This window comes from Mustela erminea, chromosome 9 (assembly GCF_009829155.1).
Source record: "Mustela erminea isolate mMusErm1 chromosome 9, mMusErm1.Pri, whole genome shotgun sequence".
Classification (NCBI taxonomy): Eukaryota; Metazoa; Chordata; class Mammalia; order Carnivora; family Mustelidae; genus Mustela; species Mustela erminea.
In genome coordinates, this window is record NC_045622.1 from 7012679 (window position 1) to 7025638 (window position 12960).

The 12960-nt window shown below is 47.0% G+C and overlaps 1 long non-coding RNA gene across 1 annotated transcript in view; it reads left to right on the top strand.

Moving 5' to 3' along the window:
- Nucleotides 1-9448, top strand: part of LOC116598215 — a 127271-nt gene extending 117823 nt beyond the window's left edge. The window contains exons 10-12 of the long non-coding RNA XR_004289005.1: nucleotides 3444-3503; nucleotides 5602-5719; nucleotides 7751-9448. This is a non-coding gene — a long non-coding RNA (uncharacterized LOC116598215). The remainder of the gene's footprint in view (nucleotides 1-3443; nucleotides 3504-5601; nucleotides 5720-7750) is intronic.
- The last annotated feature ends 3512 nt before the right edge of the window (nucleotides 9449-12960 follow it).

A 12960-nucleotide genomic window follows, 5' to 3' on the forward strand; every position in this document is an offset into this window, starting at 1 on the left:
TGAAGCAGACTTCCCGCTGAGCAGGGAGCCTGACGTGGGACTTGATCCCAGGACCCTGGGATCCATGACCTGAGCTAAAGACAGACACTTAATTGACTGAACCACCCAGGGGCCCCAATTTTATCTCCACTTTAAAGATGAGGCACAGAGAAGTTTAAAATGTTTCCTAAGGTCACACATAGAACTGGGATTCAAACCTACACTGGCCCTAGAGTCCACGCGTGGAGCAGTTGTGCGGTGAACGGATCCAAGACAATTCAAAGGGACAGTGTGACAGCCGGATCACTCGGCTGCCCTGATCTCCGCTCATTCGCACGGAGTTAAGGAACTGCGGGCTGCAGTATTTCGGGGCCACAGGTTGGGAACAGACGCCACCCTCTTCCCAGGCAGACCCCTGCCAATGACCACAGATGAGGACAGGAGGGTCTGTCCGCGTCTGCCCTCAGCAGGACTCCTCTGATCAGCAAGTTTACAGGTGGAGCAGGAGCTCCTTCTGGGGCTGGCAGAAACTGTCGGGTCGGCACAGTGGCCCAAAGCTGTCCCTGCCCTTCCTACCCCTCAGGGAAGCTCTTGCGCTCCTAACTCTGCCAGAGGAAGCAGCCGGCATTCCCAGGCGAGCGCCTGCCTGAGAGCTCACCGGTAAGGGAAGAAGACGCAGCTGTAGTAACAGAAACCTGAACTTGAAGGCGAGGCGTGCCGACCCAGCGCCCCAAGCTGTCCGGCTAGACGTTGAGTGGCCCCGCTGTCTCACAGTGACACTAACGCTCTGGCTTCTTGGGGCGTCACCAAGGGTGACGCCATGTTCACCCTCCCTCCGCAGCGGCTTTTAACCTTATGCTCCCATACCTGCTTTCCTTTTGTCATTTCCACACCGGCTCGAGGGTGAGATCTGACTTAATTGCAGAATATTGACAGTTTTGGCAGATGCAAATGCTCCTCACTCCCCCGGTTTTCCTTGGAAGAGAGCACAGCGGCTTGCACCCCACGCAGTTCCACAACGGAGCCGACTTGCTCCCTGCTTAAAAGGCAGACGTTTTGCCTTTTCAAAAGGCCACTCATCTTTTACATTCCGTCAAAATTAGAGGCTCGAATTTAATTGACTCCTTGGTAAACATTACGGAATGGTATTGTAGGAAGGCCGGGGAGATGCGAACACATTCCGGTTTCCCTACCATGGACTCAGCCTCCTGGAAATAGAGATAGCACCGTATGGTAAAAACTAAAAGGCAGGAGGTAACTTCCAATTTTTTTTTTTTAAATTATACGAACATGTAGTAAAGAAACCTTTAGGGGGGCACCTGGGTGGCTCAGTGGTTTAAGCCTCTGCCTTCGGCTCAGGTCATGATCTCAGGGTCCTGGGATCGAGCCCCGCATCGGGCTCTCTGCTCAGCGGGGAGCCTGCTTCCCCCTCTCTCTCTGCCTGCCTCTCTGCCTACTTGTGATCTCTGTCTATCAAATAAATAAATAAAAATCTTTAAAAAAAATAGAAACCTTTAGGGAGAGATGCTGCAGACTATTTATGTAGTAGATAACCGACCACTAAGGACATGGTAGGAATACTGTGTGATTGCAAGCGACAGATCGCACCTGTGGCTAACGGAAGCCAGCGGGGTGTACTGGAAGGGTGTGAGGCTCAGAGGATGCGCGGAAGGCTGGCCAGCAGGAGCTGCAGCGATCGGACTCCAGACCAAGAACAGTCTGACCAAGGAGCCTTGCTAGCGCGGGATAAGAGTCCAGCTACCTCGGCGTTAGGGTTCTCCTGTGCGAGGTTTCCCGCTCCAGGCAGAGAAGAGCAGAGCGGGCTGGCTTGCGTCACTCCCCAGTTCTTGGGGAGGAGTCCACAGGACTTCTGATGATAATCCCAGCAGACAAACTCTACTGGGGAAGAGAGAATTCCTAAAAAGGAAATCAGGTTGCTTAACCAAAAAAAAAAAGTGCTGAACAGTCAAACAACGTTAACCGTTTGATAGGTTATGTCACTTTCCAGCTGGTACTAGTGACAGGTTCAGTGAGAGGGAGATGACTGCTCCCCGCCCCTCTCAAGGCCAGTCGGGCTTCAGCTGAACACATGCAACACGAATCAGGACAAGCCTCTTCGTACTATTGGCTCAGTTCTCTGAGAAGGGTACGGGTAAATTAGAGTGTCTTGGGGAGCAGGGAGGGATGGACACCAAGATGGTGAGAGAACCATCCTGATAAAACCTTACGATAAAAATCATATTCTACAAAGAAGAGCGGAAGGAAGACGACTATTTCATTAGGAGAAGGAAAGGTCTCTGGAGAGAGAGGGAAGCTGCCATCACACGTCCGTCTTGTGTTGGTGGCTTTCCCTTGGGGCGCCTGGGTGGCTCAGTGGGCTAAGCCGCTGCCTTCAGCTCAGGGAGTGATCTCAGGGTCCTGGGATCGAGACCCGCATTGGGCTCTCTGCTCAGCGGGGAGCCTGCTTCCTCCTCTCTCTCTGCCTACCTCTCTGCCTACTTGTGATCTCTCTCTCTTTCTCTCTCTCTCTGTCAAATAAATAGGTTTTTTATTTAAAAAAAGAAAAATAGAATTCCCACTTCCCCAAGGAGTAGATCCAGAACCAGTAATGTTTGGAACCAAGGGATTAATTTTGAATGGATGGCAGGAGTTGGGGTCTGCTTTCACTGGGCGCCAAATGCTGAAAGAATTCCTGTTTTAAAGAAACAAAACAATACCCCAAAATTAGACCTACTATGGTTGGGAAATTATAGAAAAAGAGAACTGAGCTTTATAGAACTATAGTAACAATAATAGCTATCTTTTCTAACACATACTCTACGCTAAGCACTGTGTTCTTTAAAAAAAAAAAAAAAGATTTTATTTATTTATTTGAGAGAGAGAGAGAGAGGGAAAGAGCACAGAGGAGAGGGAGAGGGAGAAGCAGACTCCTTGTTGAGCAGGGGACCTGATGTGTGGGTTCGATCCCAGGATCCTGACATAGTGACCTGAGCTTAAAGGCAGACGCTTAACTGACTGAGCTACCCAGGCGCCCTCTAGGCACTACGTTCTACTCATTAAATATCCCTGCGTCCCAAACTTGCACACCTCAGCATCCTTCCTGACAGAAGAAAGGGAATTCTTATTACTTCCAGGTGCCCCCTGGGGGTGGGCAGGGCAGAGGAACCCGTGGTGAGATTGTCGAAGGCTCTCAGATTTGACGTTTAAAATTTATGGGACTTCTGAGGCTGCTTCCTAAGATATCAGTGTTTAAGTTTTTTACACATTTTTTAAAAATTATCAACAACTTAATTTGAAATGCTGGGAGCTACCCTTGTCTTTATCTTATGGACTTGTTTGCGGGGGGTGGGGGGGTCCCCTTGAAGCATCGTTGAATAACTCCACGGGTCTGCATACTCCAGTTTCTGAAGAGCAGTCAAATATTTAGGAAATAATTTTTTTTTTAATGTTTCAAACTCCTGAAGATGGAATGGACCACCGAGAGCAACCTGCCCATGGACGGGGTGACTTGCGGCTCACTAAGGGTGAGTCCGAAACTACGCCCATGAACAGGACTCAGTTCCTTCCATCGCTCCTTCCATTTCTCCAGCAGAGTCTCTCGCGGCCCCTGTCCTCAGAATTAGCCCAGCCCCGGAAGCTCTGAGCACAGTGAGACGTGCAGGGGAAATGTAGCAGAAGGTCGACGACCCACAGAAGCTTTCAAAAGGCTACCAAATAGACAACCAGACAGATAGGAGAGAATCGCTGCTTTGCTCCTGATTTAAATATGCTCTAAGTCCTGTTTCTCCTATTCTTACCTAAAAAAAATAATAGGTGCAGAGAACTTCTGTGAGTGAGCCAGCAAAAATATTACTTTTTTAAAATTATTCAAAGAATTTAGAGCTGGAAGGAATCTTAAGATTAAGGTAGTCTGTTGCCCGGTGAGCTGGGATCATTTGGAGTGGGGAAGCAGGATTTTGGCTTTTTCCTCCTAATTTGGTGAAGGGTTTCCTGTCTTGGCGTCCACCATCTTGGGCCCTTGTGGTTGGATATGGCTTCTTGTGGAGGGCTGCGAGGGCAGGCCTCTGACCTTCCCAATAAGTGGCCATGACTTCTTTGTTGCTGACAGTCAAGTATCCTAACTAACTGCCTCCCCTAACATAATCTCCCTCATTTTATGGTCAAGAAAGCTGAATTCCTAGCAAGTGAAATGGCTTGACTGAGATCACACAGCCTTCAGGACAGAGTTGGGCCTTTTTATTCCCAACGGAATACTGTTTTTGCAATGACAAGGTGTGTGATAGAGAAGCTTCAAAATGGCACGTTCAGGCACAGCCGATGTCCTGGCCCTGTGACCTTGGGCAAGCTGCATATCCTTTCTGATCCTTTTTTTCTTCGTCTCTACCTGGGAACGATGACCCACTTCAGGGGATTCCTCTAAGAATTTAAAGAGAGAATGTTTGCAAAGCAGTTTGTGGGGGGCCCGGCAAATGGAGGTGGCCTACAAAAATACTTCTGTTCTCCAATTTTTAGCCTTTCTTGTTTGGTTGCTTCCCAAACCTTCTTGCTGATACTGCCCCCATGGTTTTATTAAGAAGCACAGGCTTGGGGTGCCTGGGGGGCTCAGTCATTAGGCATCTGCCTTCAGCTCAGGTCATGATCCCAGGGTCCTGGGATCAAGCCCACATCCGGCTTCCTGCTCCGTAGGAAGCTGCTTCTCCCTCTCCTACTCCCCCTGCTTGTGTTCCCTCTCTTGCTGTCTCTCTCTCTCTCTGTCAAATAAATGAAATCTTAAAAAAAAAAAAAAAAAGAAGAAGAAGAAAAAGAAGAAGAAGCATGGGCTTTCCTCTCTTGTTTCCAAATCACACCATTGACAGACACACACACACACACAGAGAGGGAGGAAGAGAAATGGAGCCAATGCAGTGAAATATTAGCAGTTGAGGAATCTGAGGAAAGGGATTTCACACTTGTTTGCAGTTGACTTCCAAGTGTTCTTTTTTCTGGTAAAGATTTATTGATTTATTTGGGAGAGAGAGAGAGAGAGTACGCAGGGGAAGAGTAGAAGGAGAGGGAGAGAGAGTCTCATGCAGACTCCATGCTAAGCGTGGAGCCTGACATGGGACTCGATCTCATGACCTGAACCGAGACCAGGAGTTGGTCGCTTCACTGACTGGGCCACCCAGGCACCCCCAACATGGGTTTTTTTTTTTTTTTTTAAGTTGGAAATCTTTTCAAAATAAATTTTTTTTAATGGAAAGATAAACCCCATACCTCCACATCTTATTTTTCTTCCGTTCTAAAGCCCTGTTGCACAGTAGCTGAACCAAGGTTTGTAACCACACATGCATCTTAAATTACCCATTAGTAAGTGTGCCCTCTGCTCTAAAGGAAGTCAGATTTGTGATTCCTCTTTCACTTGTCCAACACACGAAACAAAGAGGAACAGTACCAGGCCCAGGGCACAGGCTGGAGCTTTGAATGCTAAATCTGTGGTTACCCTATGTCAGCCACCGATGCTGAAGAGGTCATGTGCTGAGCTGGAAAAGTCCCAGTGTCAGGAAAAGTAATTGAGAGCTTTTCTTATCCCAAATAGCATAGATTCCCACCAAGAAGAAACCCAAATCTGTTTTCCTTTTGCAGTGATTTAATGCATCATTTTAAAAAATGATTTGGAAGATACGTCCACCGGCAACTGAATCCGAAACACACTTTCCTTCGTCTGATGGAAGCACCAACATCCTGGTCAGCCATAGATTTCGTAAGCAGAGACGGTCCCTACATGCATTATTCTTAAGTTTACGAAGAGCCCTCCGTGTTTCGACATTTAAATAATCTGTGGACAATTTCTACTTGAGAAAAGGAGAACAATATTGATGTTATCCTAACAAGGATTTTTTTCAGGTCAGCAGAACGACCATGTTTGTTGTAACTTGACACATGAGGTAGGAATGCTAGGATAAGCCAAAGCGACTTCCCAGGCCACAGACCTCAGCATACAATTCATCCCCTTACCCACATATGTAAGAAGAACTTCCCGAGTTTCTCTTAGTCACCAGTTATCATGGTATTCGCCATGGAACCGCAACTTCTAGGTGGACCTCCTAGATGAGGCCCCTGCTCTCACTGAATTGACAACCTAGTGGGGAAGAAAAGCGTGAGCAAGCAATTGTCACAAGTGTGGTGAGCTCTCTGGCAGGGTGCTGTCTGGGAGCCCTTGAGAGGGACACCCCGCCCGGCCTAGGTGGGGCTTCCCAGGGAAAGTTTACATCTAAGGTGACACCTGAAGGCCAAGGAAGAAGAAACCAGGTCTGTTGAGCAGAATATCTTCCAGGCAGAAAAAAACAACCATGTATAATTATCTAGAAGTTAGAGATTCCAAGGAAGGTTGGGGTGAGGAGGAAAAATGAGACTGGGAGGCTAGTGGAAAAGCCAAATGCCACCCACCCACGACCACACACTCGCCCCCCTCCCAGGGCTTGCCTCGAAGAGAGGACATCTCTGCAGTGTGGCCACACGAGGGCTGCGTCCCTGGCTTCACTCTGACGCACGGTCTTTCCTCTAGAGGTAAGACTGCCTGGATCAAGTTGACTTTGGGAAGACCTGTTTTTTGGGGATCACTCTTCTTTACTGCCTTCTCCCTACCCTCTTCAAGTCTGTTTTGTCGATGCTGATGTTAGAGCAGAAATAATTACCATTCATGGAATCCTGCAGATGTGCCCCGTGCTCTCTCAAGTCCCTGGCAGGGATTATTTAACCAAGTCTCAAAAATAATCCTAAGAGCTGTAATTATTATCCCTATTTTACAAATAAGGAGACCTGCAATCGCATACACGAGCTGGCTGACTTTCCCAAGGTCAACGTACTAATAAATGGCGGAGTTGATGGTAGAAGCCGGTTCTATCTGAACCCAAAGCTCCCCTTCCTAACCATCCTGGTACCCGACCCCACGGTTCCTAGTTTATATGCCATTCCCTACAGAGCCTTCTTCTCAAATATCTATTGGCTAATAAATTAAAAGAGGTAAAAAAGAAAAAAAAAAGAGAGATCATTATGGGCCCAGCACCTAGGAGGTATTCAAAGCACAAACGAGAGTATTAACTGATAGGATTAAAAACATCAACTGTGATTTTTAAACAGGGAATTCTTAAGGTGACAAATGACTTCAAGGGCCAAAACAATGAGACTCTTCTTATAGAAAGATGCCTGGCACGGGTGTATGGAATGGTAACCATGGCACCCCCTTAAATCACACCATGGAAACTACTCCCTACCTTCCTGCTTGTTGCTATGCTACTTCCTCTTGGATGATGCTTCTGAGGTCTTAGCAGAAACCCACGCCGCCACCACCACTTTCTTCCCATGTCTCGTGAATCAGGGTGTTATATAGGGGGAAAAATTAGGCCCTCTCCCAAACCATAATTATAATAGCAGATAGAGAAGTAGGAATTTCCAACCCCAGACAGGAGGACAATTGAGAACACCTTCATACCATGAATGTTTTTCATATCCTGTAACTATAGAGCAGGTCTGTTTTTAAGAAAAAAATACTTCACCTTTTAGAAACTAATTTTCTCGTTCGATGAGCAATAATAATAATAATAATAATAAGCTCAACAAAAATGATCCCTGAAGATCGCTCCAGGTCAAAAACTCTGAGAAACAAGCTGTGTTTAAGACTTTGTCTTGGAGGTCTGAGTGTACGCTTGTAGACATGGGCCAAGGTTGGAAGGGATCCTCTACTCTAACCCTGCTAGACTGGCTTACTTCTGATCTCTTTCCGTATTCCTAGCATAAAAAATACTCAAGTGTTTGCCACTCTTGAGCCACCGCTAATTGGATTCATGAATCCTTCCTGACACTGTCTCCGACGTGTGGCCATTGGCCGATGCACAGACCATATGCCGAGGAGGCCAAGAAGCTTTCCGCTGCTGAGACAGCCCGCTTCTTTTTCAGGAACCTGTAGTTGCCATTGGCTTGTCTTCATCCTGAGCCAAAACCCACTCCCTGTAATTGTACTTCCCAGAGGGAAAAACACCCTAGGCCACAGGAGAGGTGGGCAGGTCACAAGGCGACGTGGGATTTAAAAGGCCACAGAGCAACGAGGGTGCTTACACGTCTTCCTTGGGTTTCCTTTTCATCAGATACATAAAAATAATCTATGCAGGGAACGAAGACAAAAATACTGACCTTGGGAACAAAAGGGAATGGGGTGAAGGTGAAGCAGGCCTCCCTATGAACAGGGAGCGTGTTCATGCTTTTTTATAAATAAAGGAAGAGGGGGCCAAGGTCCAAATTCTAAATGACCCAAGGCTGCTTCTAGTAATGAAAGAGAGAATGTGAAAAACCCAAATGAATCACTGTCTTGATTCAGGCGAGGAGGCCGACAGGGCCGTGAAAAATGGGTCCCAGGAAGAAAGGTCGAGCCTGTGAAGACAAGTGTGGAGTCGTTTCAAACACAGCTTCTCTGTGCTCTGATGAAAACCTTGCGGGTCCTTCTCTACAGGGAACACTCCCATCACTGCCAGCCACCCTGGGAGAGGAAGCAGAGGCCGCCTCTGGAAAGATAAGTTGTAAGTCAAGCGCTCTACAGAGTGGCCACCTGCCAAGGGTCAAGGGGTGGGTTGAAGGGCATTCTCTTATTGGCTCCTTTGTGTCCCGGGAGGGCATGAAATATTTCTGGATGTGTGTAAGGAGTGACATTCTTTGGACAAAAGGGAGGGCAGCTCCCACTCTGACTGGCTGCAAACTTGAGCCAATCTCTCCCGCTCTCTGTGGTTTACTGTGCTTGTCCCAGACCAAAAGGTAGAAGGATGCAACTCAGGCCTTCTGTGGGGGTGCTGGCATTTACTATACTCGTATTACTTTCTCTATCATGGATGCTCTGCTCCCAAAATTCTGAGAAGGGAATATGTAACCTTCCCTCCCTGAATTGTCTCTGCCTAACAAATAGCCATGGTGACAGATGACATTGTTCGGGGACACCTGGGAGCCCCACATTTGCTGTCATCCCCATCTAGGGTCTTTTATTGTTCAGAGCCAAAACCGGTCCCAAGCTACTGAGAGGGTAAGCTGTGTCCAGAGATCACACATCTCTCACAAGACCTACTATCATCCCTCCTCCAGGGGATCTGGGGACTTCCTAAACAAGTCCAAAGCCAAGGTCGGTTTTCTTCCTATTTTAGGGTGACCTTACCCACAGTCCGTACTGGACCTGACATGATTACCTAATGAGAGTTCCCAAGGGCTCTGAAACCAGAGACGATCAGTGTACCAAGGAATCTAGAAGTGACTACAGAGCTACCCACTTAGCTCATTGGTGTCAGAGGACAGGTTCCAACTTGGTAGCTAACCATGCTCAACCTCAGGTCTAATTCGCACTCCTTAAATAAATGTTTCTTTTTTTGTAAAATATATTTGTACCTCCTGGTTTCAAAACAAAAAGTAACATCAGTTTAAAAGTTTGTAGTGACATATTGATCCTTGACTTTTGTTCTCTGTTTTGTTCTGCTTTGTTTGACTTTATCGTGGTGAGAACACTTAACATAAGATCTAACGTCTTAACAAAATTTTAAGTGTACAGTACAGTATTGTTGACTACAGGTACAATGTTGTATGTCAGAGCTCTAGGACTTAGTCATTGTGCTTAACTGAAACTTGACCCCATTTCCCCCTCCCCTTGGCCCCTGCCAGCCAAGATTCTACTTTTTGATTCTGATCATTTTGTTATTTTAAGTACTTCATATAAGTGGGATCATGCAGTATATGTCTTTCTGTAACTGGCTTATTTCACTTAGCATAGTGTTCTCAAGTTTTCTCCATTTTGTTTCATGTTGTGGAATCTCCTTTTTTAAAGCTGTATAGTATTCCATCGTGTCTATGTACCACATTTTCTTGATCCATTCATCTGCCAGTGGGCATTTAGGTTCTGTCTGCATCTTGGAGATTGTAAATAGTGCTGCAGTGAACAAGGGAGTGCCAGTATGTCTTCTAGATCCTAATTTCAAATCTTTTAGATAAATATCGAAAAGTGGGATTGCTGGGTCATATGGTAGTTTTATTTTTTGTATCTTTGGAGGGAATTTGCATACTGTTTTCTACAGTGTCTGCACCATTTTGTAGTCATACCAATAGTGTGCAGGAGTTCTACTTTCTCCACATTTTCATCAACGTTTTTTGTCTTTTGTGTTATGTTTTGGTTTTTGGGTTTTGGGTTTTTTGATAATTATCATCTGGACAGATGTGAGGTGATAGCTCATAGTGATGATTTGTTTCCCTGATTATGAGTAATGTTGAGTACTTTTTCATATACCTGTTGGCAACACACCGTATATCTTCTTTAGAGAAATGCCGATTCATGTCCTTGGCCCATTTTTTAACTGAGTTCTTTCAGACCTAAATTTTTTGTGTGTGTTGTCTTTCTTTATATCACTTGTGCCAGCAAGAACCAGAAGTAATACTTGAATGAAACAAAAGAACAATTTTGTGGTCAATGATCCCATCTTCTCCCTAAATCTCCTTCATGTGAATCACCCAGGAAACATCAAACGGACTGTCCATTTCTGCCAGCCCACACGGGCCCTGGGTGGACCGTGGCTGGGTGGCCTGTAGGACCCTGCTGCCTCCTAGATTGCCGACTCTAAGCAAAATGGACACATAGGTAGTTATCTGCCTCTAAAACACTGACTGAGCTCTTGGTAATAGTCATGAAGCCTTCTGGCTTTTATTCATTTTATAACTTTTGACCATGGTCAGACCTTCCCAATTATTTTGGGTTCTAGACTTTGCACTTAGAACCAGAGTATATGGAATTGCTGCAGGGCAGAAGACCTCAGAAAGAAGCCATCCCTTTCTTTTCTGCATTTTGTTACTCATTCAGGTTTCAGTGGACCACAGACTCCGTAATTCGGTCTCATTACTAGCAGAAGTATCAGCGAAAACCTACTGATTGCCCTAAGTACATACATGTTAATAAATCTGTGTTAATTATATTACCTGAAGACAGTTCCTTTCTTGTGACTTTCATGAATTACACAGATTATATATTACTTCATTTTTGTGGTTTTCCAAATAAATTCGACCACATGCTATACCACTACAGCTAATTAATAATGTATTAGGTCTAATTCCATTAAAGGCATTTCTACTCATCATTCTTGGCCAAGTAATCCCAAGGCCCTAAAGTATTTCAAAATGTATTCTTAAAAGAGTTAATATTGTTTTCCATTTCGGCATATGATTTCCCCATAATCCAGGCTTCACCTGCTCTTTCGGACTATTTTTGCATCCATTCTCTTCTCTGACCCGTGGGCCATGTTATGCTTTTCTGTTCCTTTCCCACTATTCTCCTCTCTCTGTTGCTGGTGGCTTCAGCTCCGTTCCATTCACCAGCATTTCCATATTCTTCCTCCTGGACATCTGCCGCCGCCGCTCTCCTTTTGTGTCCCCGGCTTCCCTTCCATGTCCTCCCTCCCTCCCTGTCCTCCGTTCTGCCAGCTCCTTTGTCTTTGGTGCTGCTGACCAGACGCAGCTCGGGCTTCGAGGAGCCAGCTTTCTGGCCACCACTGAGGATCCAACGGCTCTCGAATCTGTGAGCGACTTGTAATATTCAAGCAAGGAAGAGAAGCTCGGAGAAAACCCTCCTCCACAACCGTTCCAGTAACGCTCGTGTTCTAGCTGTGGAAGAGGGACCACCTTGATTTAGCGTTCAAGGTGACTTGCGTCCTTCAACAGACGGATCTGGTGGTCAGCCTTCCGGAGTGGGTGCTGGAGGCTTTCCCTCCTCCCCCGCGGCTGCATGGTGTGTGTTTTCTCGTTTACCAAGAAAGTCCTTTCACATCTTTGCACTCCACTTTGCGCACCTGCCTGGCTGGGAGAGTTCCCGGCGCGTATTGAATCCTGAGAGTGGAGGCAATGGTTTATTCCTGCTGCGGGCACCCCCCGGGGGAGTGTGCAGGGAGCTGTGGGGGGGTCCCCGACATGGTCTCCCGGGGCATTGCCCAAGCTCTCCTTGCCTGTCAGTCCACACGGACGTCTGAGCCCTGAACGGTTCTCTGTCCGACTTTGAAGACCACGCAGGGATTTCTTAGACACTCGCTGCTTTCCGGGAGGCAGTCATCAGGCCGGGCGACAGGACGCAGGCAAACCGAAAAGACAGAGTCAGCAAGGGAAGCCACGAGCAAGCAAGTGACGGAGACAGTTTGTAAGAGCAGCTGGGATGGAGATAAGGCAAAATCAGGGTTGACTGGGAAAAGCAAGGAGAATATTCTCTTTGAATGAGGCCAGGAAGAGGGTAGCTCTCGGTAAGGAGCCCAGGGGGTCCAGAAGATGCCAGACGGTGACCGTGCCACGTAGTGCCCCACAGGCTGTGTGCCCCGCGTATCTGTCCTTGGACCTTTCACCTCTCTGCTTCCCCACAGCTTCAGTGTCTCCTGATCTAGTGGGCTCATGGTTCTCCAAATCCACTCTCCCCAGAAGTGTTATCCGTGCAATTACATGGTACCACCAGTCACGGGTCGCTTGGGCCAAGAATCTGAAGTCATTCTTTTTTTTTTAATGCCAGTAGACAGTGTTACACTAATTTCAGGTGTGCAACACAGTGGTTCAGCTCTTCACACCACACTCCACGCTCACCGTGGGAGGTGCACTCGCAGCCCTCCCCACCTGTGCCCCCACCCCTCCCCCCACCTCCTCCCTGGTCCCCACCAGTCTGTTCTCCTAGGCTAAGAGTTTGTCTCTTGGTTTTTCTCTTTGTTTTTTTTTTTCTTTGTTCATGTGTTTTGTTTCTTACGTTCCACAGCTGAGTGAAATACGGTGTCTGTCTTTCCCTGACTGTGGAGTCGTTCTGCTTCTCCCCCTTCCCTCACGCCCACATCGATGAACGTGTCGGACGTTCTCCTCTAACACATATCCGTTCCCTCCCACGTCCGTTCCCTCCCACGTCCGTTGCTGCGGCCCTAACCCAAGCCCCCATCGTCTCTGCGGGACAGCGGGATGACTCCT